The 14412-nt window shown below is 34.4% G+C and overlaps 1 protein-coding gene across 1 annotated transcript in view; it reads right to left on the reverse strand.

Annotated features, from left to right (window-relative positions):
* Positions 1-14412, reverse strand: part of LOC118183954 (heparan sulfate glucosamine 3-O-sulfotransferase 1-like) — a 522588-nt gene that overhangs the window by 286668 nt on the left and 221508 nt on the right. Inside the window, exon 3 of the mRNA XM_085824266.1 lies at positions 43-102. The gene's annotated coding sequence lies outside the window, so the exon portion shown is untranslated. The remainder of the gene's footprint in view (positions 1-42; positions 103-14412) is intronic.

A 14412-nucleotide genomic window follows, 5' to 3' on the forward strand; every position in this document is an offset into this window, starting at 1 on the left:
ATATTTATTGGCATTTTGAAATAGTGAATAAAAGCTTCTTACCTTTAAAGCATTATCAGTAGAGAGGCATACGCATTTGAAATATTCCAGTTAAACTTCTACCTGCAAAGAAGGTAAAGTCATATTTAAATCACTACAACGCTATTAAAACTGTTGAATAAAACGTGTGATATAATATTATTACAAAGCTCTTTTATGAAATACATTTCTAAACACTGCACATATGTTATCAGAGAGTGAGGATTACTTTATTTTACATAATATATGCAAATTTTATATGTTGTTTCCAAATTCAATAGAAACAGTCTAAGTGACTTCTAATACCATATGATTTGAACTACATTTTATCCTGCTCTACCTGTTGTTAGAGCATTTTTCAGTCATTTCTGCCTGGACATTTTAAAGTCATTTCTCCATGCCTTCATCTGTATTTCACGTTCATTTCATCAATTCACTTGATACTTGTTTATGCATCTTGAATTTTACTCACCATTTGTCTGGCGCATAATAACCCTCGAGGTTTTGTGCCATTTAAAAAAAAAAAAAAAAAAAAAAAAAAAAAACAACAACCAAGTGATTATAAATTAATAAAAAAAATAATTTGTTTACAATACTTTAATCCTTATATTAAAAAACACTTATATTATTTCTTATGAATATAAATAGAAGAAATGTATATAAGTCAGTTATCAGTCTGTTGAGTCATTAGGATAATTCTGAAGCAGGAGGCGAAAAAATTCGCCAGGACTCGAACCTGGTACTCTCGAATATACGCTGAGTGTGCTATCGTTACATCACGAAAGCACGTTGGAAGAAGGGAGAAAATACCTTATAAATTTATAAAATTAGAATACAGTGATTAAACGATTTTTAGAAATGTATTTTTGTGCAATTGGATGCCGAATCAAATTCATATAAACACCGAAAATTGTGCTATGGTTTGGCAGCACTGTTTTATTAACAGGAGCGGATCCTGAAATGTATGTATGCATGTGCGGATGGATGCATGTGTTCATATAGGCGTGTATATCTATACATATATACGTATATGTGTGTGTATACGTATATATACGCACATACATACATACACTTCTGAAACTGGTCCTGATAATGTAAGAGTACCGCTTTGGGTAGAAAAATTCTACTTTTGAAGTTATTGCAGTAAAATGAATTTAAATTATTATTTGTTTTAAATATTCTATAATAATAAAAATATAAATTAATATTTTCTTATGTACTTCTAATTTGAACACTTTCTATTTCATCTTGCTGGTAGATATACATCTTGCTATTGGTAAACCATTGTTAACAACGGGTTATCATATTTCCAGGCGTATATTCATATTTTCTTTATATTCTATGTTCAAAGAATAGAATTAAGCAACAGATTTTACCCATCTCTACTTTGTCTCTGGATTCAGATTAATTGTGAACAAGATTGGAAAAGTGGTTTGCAAAATTACACTAAAAAATCTTCCGAAACCTTTGTTTGCTCAGGTACGTTCAAAAATCCCATTAAATCAAGAATAATTAGGTGTGTCTCAATATCGCTTTCGTTGTGTATATAAGCTGAGATATTATGTTTATTACAGAGTAATCCACGAAAGGATGTTGACAATCCATCGTTCGGAGATGACAACTTTATTTTACTTCTGGAAGATTACTATTTAACACTTAATATATGACGACAAAAACTGAATATTGCGTAAAACCTGGAACGTTTATAACTTGCACGTGAAGTAATTAACAGCAGAATAAAAGTTTAAAGCAGACCTGAGAAAATTATATTGACTTGAATTTATTAAGAAACACTGATAAAATATGCTAAACGCATTTTAAAATTTTCCGAAAAGTTTCTTAACGATTCAATTTTAAATTAGAGATAATTGTAGGTACATTTAACTCTACCTTAATATTCATTTTCTCAATAAACTCCTAATAAACAGGGAAATAAAAGTAGATAAATAACAGGTAAATGTAATCTATAAACATGTTTGAAAAGTTGCGTATCGTACATCCTAAAACAAAATGAGAAAATATAAGAGCTATTATGTTGTAAAAAAACATATCACCTAATTATTACATATATTTTAATAAATAGCTCTTTATCATATTAATATTTATAAGCTTCCGAATATATGCTTTTTAAATTTTTAAAGAAAATTAATTTCCTTAGTATGTTATCGAATAAGAAATCATATTTCTTCATAAAGATGGAATAAATGATAGCACTCTAAGCACAATCTTTTAAGTTCATTTTATAAACTCGAAAGAAATGTAGGAAAAGAAAAAGTGATAATATAACCCGAATATGTATTACATGAACTACTCACATGTTCTGAAGCATTTATAACACGAGTTCCATGCATTCAGTGGTCTGATCTACTTGGCATAATTTTATGCTGAAATTTAAATATTTTTTCGGAAATTAACGTAATCTGGATTGGGCGGTCAGAGACCCAATGATGAAAACCATAACAAATGATGTGACAAGAATGTTATTGGCATACAGAGCTAGACTGAAGGACTATTCCGTAAAGATGTCTGACTATTCCGGTTTTTCCAGAAAGTCTTGCAGTATTCTGAAGTAAAAGCAAATTGATGGATTGAACGAACACTGCCAGTTAACATGGTTTAAAGATACGAATAGTGTCTCATTACTGAAGACTATAGCATTAGTTGGACTCTATCCAAACTGTTCTTTGACTGAAACTGAACTTTGACTGAAACAGATACCACACGAAACAATGCGGCTATGCTTCCTGGTTATGGGTAAGAGAAGAAATGACCATTTGGAATACAATGTTTTCTGTTTCATCCGATAACTATACAGGTAGGTACATGCGATATTTATAGATGGCCAGCCTATCACAATTAAAAATTCGAAAGCAACACGCAACCCGACAATACCTGACAGCTGTACGCGCGTTTTGAACAAACAACTTTGTCATGCTATTGTGTTGTTTCCTTGGACATCCAAATGTGCTGCCACTTTTTTGAAGAACCACTGGCATTAACCTAGTTAAAGTGGCGCATAGCTATGATTTTCATGTTGAGAAACTAGTCATTTGGACGAAGCTGTTTCTTTATGCTCAATAAGACAGCCTCTTTCAAATATCTTTCACTTATCTAATCATTTATTATTAAATCTAAAGTATGATGATATCATTCTGAACATTGTTAAAAGTATTGTCACAGAGTTTAGAGTTTCAGAGAGAAATAGTTCACAACTTTATGATTTCGTGCTATGCGTTTGACGCTGACCTTCTTCAGTAAGCACTTTTCACGCTAAGTTGCGTAGAGTTGCTCGCTTAATGATCTTGACTTTTTGATGGTCGACATCTTCATTTGTCTTGGGTTACAGACGCTGCGTTTCATGGAAGTCAAAATTAAAATGTTCTCAAGAGAAGCTGAATTATTTTTTGGGGGCTAAAATACATTTGTGATATTAAAAAAAAATTAGCCCAAAAGCAAGTCAAAACGTTGAAGAGACATTAGGTATTTTTTGGAAGCAGGAGAATTGAAAAATGAGCAACGCCTTCGCCAGAAATCAAACCACGGACCTCTGGATACACGCCCAGCGTACAGACCACTATACCAAGAAGGCAGGCTGAGAAGGCGAGAGAAATACCTTATATTCTCCCCCTTTTAAAGGGTTTTTTTAGGGAACCCAGTCGCCAAATCCTGGGTGTGGAGAATCATCATCCATCACTCTTTTAGTTTGAGCGACACTGTAGAAACATTAGGTATTTTTAGAAAGCAGGAGAAATGAAAAATGAGCAACGCAATCGCCGGGAATCGAACCACGGACCTCTGGAATACGCGCCCAGCGTGCAGAACATCACACTACGAAAGCATGCTAAGTAGGGAGGAGAAATACCTTATAACGTTAGTATAAAATGGAATTCCATGCTGTAGGTGTGTAGAGACATTCGGTTAATTGGAAGAAAGAGGGATTGAAAATGAGCAATCGCCTTTCCGGGAATCGAACCACGGATCTCTGGAATACCGGCCCAGCGTGCAGAACCACTACACCACGAAGGCACGCTAGGAAGGCGGGAGAAATACCTTATATACTCCCCCTTTTTAAACGGCGACTGGGGTTTTTAGGGGACCCAATCGCTAAATCCTGGATGAGAAGAATCATCATCCAACACCCTTTTAGTTCGGGCGCCACTCTAGAGACATTAGGTTAATTGGAAGCAAGAGAGATTGAAAAATGAGCAATCGCCTTCGCCGGGAGTCGAACCACAGACCTCTGGAATACCGTGCAGAACAACTACACCACGAACGCATGTTAGGAAGGCAGGAGAAATACGTTATAGGTGTATACTAATATAATTATAATAAGACGAATTGACTTTATGCTGAAGAAAAACCAACGCGGGAGCTGATACAAAGATAAACATTGCTTACGCTAGCCAGAATTTATAATAAAAAATTTTTCATTACTTTTCGTCCACTTGATTATAAAATATTGTTACATTTTTAGCATTATGCAGGGAAAAAAAGTAAATGTTATCACTGACTGTGAATATACAGTGAAAAAGCGTACTAAAATGGAATATTAGCGACGATGCACAAACATTTTTACTAAAGGTGAAGCATAGCGGACAAATGCCACATATGTTTCTGCTTTCAGCTTTAAAATTATAAATCCTACGCAAATTTTTGTTATTTGCAAACCGTTTACATATTTTGGTAATTGCTTAAATATGCGTAAAGGATGAAAATAGTTCTTTGTTTTATTTATAAGCGAAATTTTACATTAAAAACTATGTATTTTAGCTTTTGCTATCCATCGTTCGGAGCTAAATAATTAAAGCTATTTCAGGCGCATCTAAAAATGCGCCTGAAATAGTTTTAATTATTTTTGTTACTAGCAGTGAAAACGGAATGGATCTTAATTTTCAGAAATATCTTTATTTAAAATTTTATTTCAACTTCCTTTGAAATGTTTTGAATATTAATTAACAGAAAAATTTGAAATGCATAATACCTTGAAATCATTAATTGAATTAGATTGCTTTAATTGCTTAGCTAATAAAAATCATAGCTATAGGTTCTTTCTACAAGAATTAATAGCTATGCTTTTTATTTGTTTAATATATATATATATATATATATATATATATATATTATTGCAAAATTTGCTTAGTTAGGATTACAAGGCTCTTATTAGCAATCCAATAAATTATTTCTGTAATAGAAACTAATTTTTCTAATTATCTGCTTAAAGAATACGAATAACAGGTGTACCGTTAGAAAGGTATTTTTATTGATTATTGAAAACCATTAATTATACTTCAAAAAATATTCTATGTTTGAATAGCTAAGGTTTTAAATTCAATGCGAATTACGCATAAATTATTTTAATATGTATGTCTGAAGTTTCTTTATGTAATTGTTATTATGATGCATGAATCTTTTGATACTCCTACCACGAGCTTTTAAATTTTTAAAAATATTCGGAATAAAAGTTTGAAATAAAATAAATATTTGGCTTTAGAAAAAGAAGTTTGTTGTAAATTTTACCTTTGATGGGATTAAAAACCGTTGCAGTCTTAAAACTTATGACCTTGAAGCATTTAGTGTTAAAAAATTCGAAAACAATTTAAAATTAAAAAAAAAAAGAAATCTGAAGTTTTGAGATTTTATATTACGCCCAAAGGAGCTTTTGATAACGTTTTGTGAGTTACCTTTATTTATTAAATATCCTGTTCTTCGCACTTAAACCATAACATTCAATTCAGCAGCGGTATTACAAAATAATTTAAAACGAACATATTTTTAGAGTTTCCGATGCATAGTTTCGCAAGCTGGATATAAAAATGTTTTTCAAAATCTGAATAGATAATAAAAAAAATTCCAAATTTGGGCTTCCAGATGCCCGTAATCGACTGGTGTATTTAATTTAATTATGGCAAAGCACACTAGGGCTATCTGCCTAAGGGGAGGGATGCCTTCGTGGAGGGCTTTCTAAGGGAACTGGCTCGTATACACGTTACACATGGGGAAAACTACGAAAACGCCCATGCAGCCAGCCCGTTCGCAGGATTCGAACCTCGGACCAAACTACCAGTGTTCAGCGACTTTACCGCTCGGCCGCTGGTGGGCCCGTAGTCGACTGGAGAACTATGTTATTCAGAATTTGACGTCTCTAGGTATCGTTGTTTTTTCACAGTGCGAGAAACATACATACATTCATGCAGATTCTTCATTATTTAATTGCTTTAAATATAACGCAGGGCTCTAATATTTGGTGCCAGCAATTTGAAAAGTGAATCGACATTTAAAGTTTTCAACTCAAAATGCCAAAACGAAATTAATAGCCCTTCTAGGCTAACGCCTTTTGAACTAAAAAAAAGTAGTAAGTAGTACTTTATCCAGTAACAAGAACCTTGTGTTTGACGTAGATTTAATCACGAACTACGCCAAACACAAGGGTGTTGCTTTGCTAATTTTATGTTTGACGTAGATTTAATCACGAACTACGCCAAACACAAGGGTGTTGCTTTGCTAATTTTATGTTTGACGTAGATTTAATCACGAACTACGCCAAACACAAGGGTGTTGCTTTGCTAATTTTATGTTTGACGTAGATTTAATCACGAACTACGCCAAACACAAGGGTGTTGCTTTGCTAATTTTATGTTTGACGTAGATTTAATCACGAACTACGCCAAACACAAGGGTGTTGCTTTGCTAATTTTATGTTTGACGTAGATTTAATCACGAACTACGCCAAACACAAGGGTGTTGCTTTGCTAATTTTATGTTTGACGTAGATTTAATCACGAACTACGCCAAACACAAGGGTGTTGCTTTGCTAATTTTATGTTTGACGTAGATTTAATCACGAACTACGCCAAACACAAGGGTGTTGCTTTGCTAATTTTATGTTTGACGTAGATTTAATCACGAACTACGCCAAACACAAGGGTGTTGCTTTGCTAATTTTATGTTTGACGTAGATTTAATCACGAACTACGCCAAACACAAGGGTGTTGCTTTGCTAATTTTATGTTTGACGTAGATTTAATCACGAACTACGCCAAACACAAGGGTGTTGCTTTGCTAATTTTATGTTTGACGTAGATTTAATCACGAACTACGCCAAACACAAGGGTGTTGCTTTGCTAATTTTATGTTTGACTTTGGAGTGCTTCTCTTCTCTTTTAATCTGGAAGGTTATTGAGTAATGAAAAACAATTTAATAGCAGTAAACACAATTCTTAAGAATATATTTTCCAGTTTTTAATGTGATTCATTTAAATAAAATGAAACTACACTAGCTGGACTCATTAAAATCATTATAAATCCTTTCTTTTTTATGATAGCGTTTTTTAGGCGTTTGGCAGGCGGCTAATTTTTAAAGAAATAATATAGCGAATATAAATTTACGTATGGCAATCTGAGCACTCTAACCTGAAATCTAAAGATATGCGGCTTTTAAATATTTTGTGATTTTGCTAGTGAACTGAGTGGTTTAAGTGCGAAGAGCGTCATATTTAGAAAGTAAAGATAACATATAAAAAGTTAGCAATAAAAGGACTCTTTATTAGCCATCTTACTAAAAAAATGAATATTAATGTGAGGCATTCAGAAAAGACTGCAAAATTATATTAAAATGTATACCAACACTTAAGACTGCATTGGGAAATCTAAACACGAGGTGTGACACAAAAAAAAAAAAAAAAACACGCCTGGTCCAATAAATCATTGTACTTATACAATCAGTTCCCCGTGACATAATCACCTTCAAAGTAGTTCCCTTCAGCATTCCCACACTTTTGCATTCGGTACTGCCATTGTTGGTAATAGTTCTGAAATGAGGTTTTTGGAAGGCCCTTCAGAAAATTTTCGTTCTTGCCTGAACCTCTTGAACTGAGGTAAAATGGTTTCGTTTAAGCAAGATTTAACTTTAGAAAATTAAAAAAAAAAGTCGCATGGTGCCGAATCAGGTGAATAAGAAGGATGCCCCATCACAGTAATATTATTGCTGTGATGGGGCATATGTCAGAAACTGCTTGACAGATAGGGCCGTGTGAGAGGATGCATTGTTTTAGTGCAACAGCCATTCATTACTCCACAACTGTGGCCTTTTTTCCCTAATTTTTTCACGAAGTTTTTTTAGCACTTCAGTGCAGTAGTGTTAATTAACAGTCTGACGACTAGGAACCCACTCAATCATTAAAATTCCATTAATATTGAAGTAGACAATTAATGTTGCCTTTTTGATTTTGACACACTTGCTTTGTTCCTTTCCCCTGAAAAGCCTTTCAAACACACGTGCACGAGACAAAGTCTCGTCTCCATAAGCCTCAGTTAACATTTTAAATGTTTCAGTGGCTGATTTCTCAAGTTTCACAAGAAACTTGATGTTGATTCGCTGTTCGGTTTTTACATTAGACATTTTCCCGGCAGAATGCAGTTTCACATGTTCACTCAATGACCCAGTACTTTCAAATGGTGTGATCGGTTAACTCGAAACTGACCGCGTGGATAAAGGAGGTATGTGGGATGACGTCACCAAAACAGTTGTTGCCAACTCCACTCTTTTTTCAAGCTACACACTTAGTCCTCAGTCTCGTTTTGTTGTGTCACACCTTGTCTATGCTGCTTTTAAAATTGTTGTTATCTGCGAAGAAAACGATACTTTATAATAAAGCTAAAAAGACAAAAATATGTTAGCAGGAGTGAGTGCCACAGCAGACTGGTAGACTGCGAGCTTAGCGAGAGCATAAAAAACTTTAGCAAACCTTTTGGACGACCGTTAAAATATGAAACCTTTCATATTTTTTTTTAGATTAATTATTTTAGATATACGATGCTGGTCTTTAAAATTGTTGCACCACGAAGAGAAGCAGGTAGCAGAATCTTACTTATTGCACATATACAGTATAATTGAAGGAAGACATGATTAAATCTAGATATGGTTTGCGGTAAACAGCGTGCAGTATTTAGTACACAGATTTACCACTTCTAGTAGCAACGACGGCTATAATCGAGTTGGGCGTCCAGTCAAACCGAGCTTCGATGACAGGTACGAACACTACGTTCCATGCGGCTTAACGTTCGTCAGTCATAGTGGCTGGCGAGTGTTGTGTGCCAGTCTCTCGGCAATCTGCAGCCAGATTTCCTCAGTGAGTTTGGTTTCTGTATTACGGCAAAGTCTCGAGGGCTATCTGCCTAAGGGAAGAGATGCTTTCGTGGAGAGCTTTCTAAGGGAAACTGGCTCGTATTCACGGGGGAAAAACCATGAAAACGCCCACGCAGCCAGCCCGTTCGCGGGATTCAAACCTCCAACCGAACTACCAGTGTTCAGTAGCTTTACCGTTCGGCCGCTGGTGGGCCTTGTTCTCAGTGGGAGAGAGATCTGGGAACATGCCGACCAGGGCAACAATTGAATATCCTTTGCATCAAGGAAGGTCAAGGCATCAGTGACAACATATGGTCGGACATTATTTGATGACATCACGCAGTCTTCGAAGATAGGGCATAGTCATGTGCCGTAACACATCTGAAGTGTAATGGCAGCAGTCCACATTATCGGCTATGCGAGAAAGAGATGACCGATATGTATACGCAATGGCATCGCACGGAGGAATTTAGAGTATTTTAGAAAATAGAGGATTCGACAATATTCCTCAGCTGTTTCTAACCATTTTTATGAGGCAAACGAAAAGGTAAGAAGAAGGCCTTGGATTGTTTATTCTAAAGTAATATATGCTAGGTTGCATTGCTATGAGCGGAATATGACACAGTATTAGCACTTTTGTGTTGTTATTCATGGAAGGTCATTTGGTATCTTAACGTAATACAGCAGAAACACGCCTCTAACATTTAACTCAATTGTATGATATATTTTTTTTAGATTTTATTTTATAAAATTTTTACGCATTAAATTTTAATCTAATATGCTATATTAACAAGACAGTTTTTGATAAATTAAAAAAAGACTCTAAAATCTGCATTTGAAATTTTACGATCTTTCAATCCTGTTTTGCTTAAATTGAAGCTGGTTAATATATCTTCTAACTACTCAGAAGCTACTACGTGTGCTTTAAATGATAATATTAAGCTATATTTGCGAAGAAGAAAATATGGTCCTAGTTAAATACTACGTAGTAAATATTCAGTCAAAAATATGAAAGTACCAAATTAATTTTCGTACCATATCTTTTAGGTTCATATGTTATAAAGTAATTTATTCACAATCGTATAAATTCATCCTGTTTGTAGCCGTTAAAAATCCCCATCTCGCACGCTTCCTTCAAAGAACTATGCTCTTTTTATTTATCTCCTGATGTCTTTTATTTAATACTACGTAGGAAATCCTGTCATTACATATTTAATTCCTTAATTCAGTTTACCCAAAATGCCATTCGCGATGAAAGCCCATTTTCTCCCTTGACGAGTTCTGGCATAAACGATACACATCCTTATTCCAAAAGCATAGCAAACTAAACATTTTTCAACGTCTACCAAGGATTTCTCGTCACGTTTTCCCTAGACGTAGGGAAAACTCAGCAAGATCAAGATTGCATTAGTCGCTAGATGTTTTTTTCTTTCCCGCCAAAAGAAGTACAACGTTCTTCTGCGCTTTTCTCGGACTCTAATGCCGGTTGAATACTTTATTACACTCGGGCCTCGCCACATCTGGCTGTGAACGAGAAAAGAATATGTATAAATCATTCCGGAACCATATATTTGGTCATTTATCTTTGACATAGAGGACCATGGCTGATTATAGAGGTTCTCAATACCTCTGATTGCATTTGTGGTTCGGATGACTGTTCCCGGTTGCTTTGAATTATGACCCAACGCCGGATTTCTTAAGCGGACAGAGAAAAAGCCAATTCTATTATTGGGTTTGTCAAGAATAAATTCAAGAACGGACTCAAAACTTTCCATGTCTTGTGTTTACGTGCATTAAAGTTCTTTTCGGTATTTCGGGAAGTTTGAAAGAATTTTTCATGAAGTTACTGCTTTCGTAAAATAGGTGAGATGTCTAACTTTTGCATGGGAGTTTAACAAGATGAATATGATATGAAAATATTCTTGAAATAAAATTTAAAAAGTCTAATAATAGAAAAACATAATTTTGACTGTTATGAGATTTAATAGTTAAGAGATTCTGATAACTATTTTAGTTAAAATATTTTGATGGCTGATTGCTAACAAAATGTTTCAATTTGTTTTGATTAAAAATTTTTCAGAACTGACAACCAGAGTTGCCACATTAAACTTCTATTTAAAGAAAAGCAAGAGTCATAAAAAGTCAATCAAATCTAAACACATTTTTATGCTATCATCAAAGGAAAAACTGCAGATCTAGGTAATAAGTGTCATCCTTTCTCAAACGAAAGTGATGTGAAGCATAAATTTTAACAAATCTTAATCTCGATCTCAGCACGAAATCATTCATTTAATCGTTTGCTTTTATCAAAGATCTAGGTTTGTTAGTATTGCGCAAGTATTTGCTAGTATTTTCTCTAGTATTTGCTTGTAGTAGCAATTCTCTGGTTGCATTCTTATAAGAAGTTTGTTCGCTCATATGTTTACTTGAGTGTTACAAAAATCGTGAAGACTATTTGAATGAGGAGAGGAATACATTCTCTGAAGGCTTTCAGATGGAAATTTGCCCGCAGTTTCGTTATACAGGAGAGAACGTGCGAAGTTACCCATCTTTCGACGAGTTAAGAATCCGCATATAACCCTCTAATCTCAAACGATCTTGATTCAAAATCCATTATTGTTAGCACGTCTGAAATTCTATTTTCATTCACCGTTAACTAAAAAATATTGTTATAAACTTTTATTGCTTATAGCATTTACCTAATAGAATTACCAAAGGAAAATATATACTATATTGTGGAGTTTTACATTATTTTTCTAATAGTTATTTTTATTTTTGAACAAGCCTTTCTTATACATTCTAATTCACACCTACATTTACCTGCCAGAATGAGTTTTCAGGATTATGACTTATGCAAATGAGGTAGAAACGAGTATTTAAGTTGATGTCTGGCTCACTTCAGTATGAGAGCATGTTCTGCCTTTCGGCAACATTGTTGCTAGTTTAAGCTTGCTGTTCTACGACCGTAGAAGTGCCTGCTAGTATACGCCGAAGTACAACTCTGCAACAACTTTTTTCGGCGTTTGAATCCCGGAGAAGGAAGTGCAGGAACTTTCCACGTCTCCGGCATAAAAAAAAAAAAAATCCTAATGACTCAACAAGTGGCGTCCGAACTAAAAAATATGGTAGTTGATAATACGTCGCCCCCAGGATTTGGCGATTGGGTCCCCTCATCTCCATTCGCCCTTTAAAGGGGGCCGTGAGTAAGGTATTTTCTCTTTCCTTTCCACATGGCCTTCGTGATGTAATCTGAAGCATACTCGACGCGTATTCGAGAGGTCCAGGGTTCGAGTCCTGGCAAGGCCACTGCATATTTTTCACGTCTTCTTCTTCAAAAAGCCTATTGTATCTAGAATAGGATTTGTCACCAAATAATAAGATTGACAGATTAATTAATTATGTTAAAGCACTCGAGTGATATCTGCATAAGAAAAGGGATGCTTCCTAGGAGGAACTGTTAAGAAAAGTTTACGCCATGGAGAAACTTACACAGATAGGCCGTTTAATTTCAACAAAACACATCTAGATCTAGATTAGCAAAACTGTCCTTCGGTTTTAGTTACTCGGCCACGGGTAATTTTGATGTTAGGTTAATTTATTGAATAAAGCAAACGAACACAATGGCTATATGATTATGGGAAGGAATGACCTTAGTGGAGGATTTTTTAAGAAAAGCTGGCTCTTTTTTACGTTGCGCATAGGAAAAACTGTGAGAAACATCCATTCCAGAGAACCCGTTCGCAAGGATTCAAACTTGGGTCGAACTACCAGGCGTTGAATGAGTTTACCGATTACCTATGATGGACTCAGCTGATTTTGTTGCAGGAAAGTACATTGTTTTTAAACGAACTCCATTGTTTTACTGATAAGAAATGAATTATCACAATTTGAAAGGTCCAATGACTCGTAATGATTAAACTATAACAAGGTACACCTGCAAAGATATTATATAACATGGATTGATGTTAGAATTTGTTCTTTTAACAAATAATAATTAAACCCAGATATCTCATTATTTTTCTTTAATAAGACATGATAGACGCTAAAATTATGTTAAAAACGCTAAATTAGCTACATGTTTCCGAAAGAAATTTTAAAGGAAATTTAATGAGATTTGTCACCAAAAATTTATGCGATCTTTAAAAGCAAAGCAAATTACGTAATTAAGGTACATTATGCATAAGAAAGGCATCCTAAAAATAGATTATTCAGATAGATATAAGCACTTTCAATAGTTAAGTAACTTCTGCAAAGAAACTCATCCTATTTATTGAGTCTGTGCGAAGCTAAAATGTCATAAACTACCTTACTTCCCAAGAAGGAGACAGGAAGTGTTGAAGCATAATATGGTTCTCATTACTTTAAAGCTTTTTATAGTTTTAATGGTAATCGTATTTGACTGGGTATTGTAGTTTCAAAATAAATCATCGCTTCTGAATGGATTCTGTTTTTTCAAAAGCCTATTCTAGTAAGATGAGTTGAGCCTTCTTGGAAAAAGATATTCTGATAAGATGCAATGAGCCCTGTGGGATTTCTGTGTTCTATTATCGTTAAAGCTGGCGTTTGAGTTTATATATTTCAAAAATTTCTTTACATAAAGCTCAAAATCTTTAAATGTCTCTCTCTAATGGATTATCCCTTAAATATATATATTTTTTCAAAGAATTGCCCTCCACCCAATATATAATCTTAAATTATTTGAAAGAGCTTTACCTTTAAGTGGTTATTTTAAAATACCATGATATCTGTGATGATCATGAAAACTTCAGGATCGATTAGTTTAATAACGTCATAGTTAAGGATGTGCATATCCTTTTTATTGTTATATAACAGAAATTAAATTATAAGAAACTGTGATATTTTAATTAAATAAGCAAACGTTCAATAGATGGAGAACTCTTTTACAGCTAGCAAGTAGTTTACCTTATTAGAAGGCGATATTCATTACTTCAGTTTTCACCATATGCTCCAGACCCCAGTTTTCACCATATGCTCCAGACCCCAGTTTTATGATACTGCTGCGTGTGTACGGGTTCATAATCGATTGAATGCACAAAGGTGAGGTAACAGGTTAATAAAATTTATTTTTATCAAATGAAACTTTTCAAAGTTCTGTAATTTACCACAGAAATACTCGTAGAGGTGTTCACAGTATCACAGAGGGCAATCACTAGTTACCATTCAACCTACAAAGAACATTAAACACAAAGCAAAGAGCATCTAAAGAAAAAGCTAACCGGGAGATATCTCAGTTCACACTTAACTTATCA

This window comes from Stegodyphus dumicola, chromosome 9 (assembly GCF_044657685.1).
Source record: "Stegodyphus dumicola isolate Sdum_Otavi_A_Nest chromosome 9, ASM4465768v1".
In the NCBI taxonomy this organism is placed as follows: Eukaryota; Metazoa; Arthropoda; class Arachnida; order Araneae; family Eresidae; genus Stegodyphus; species Stegodyphus dumicola.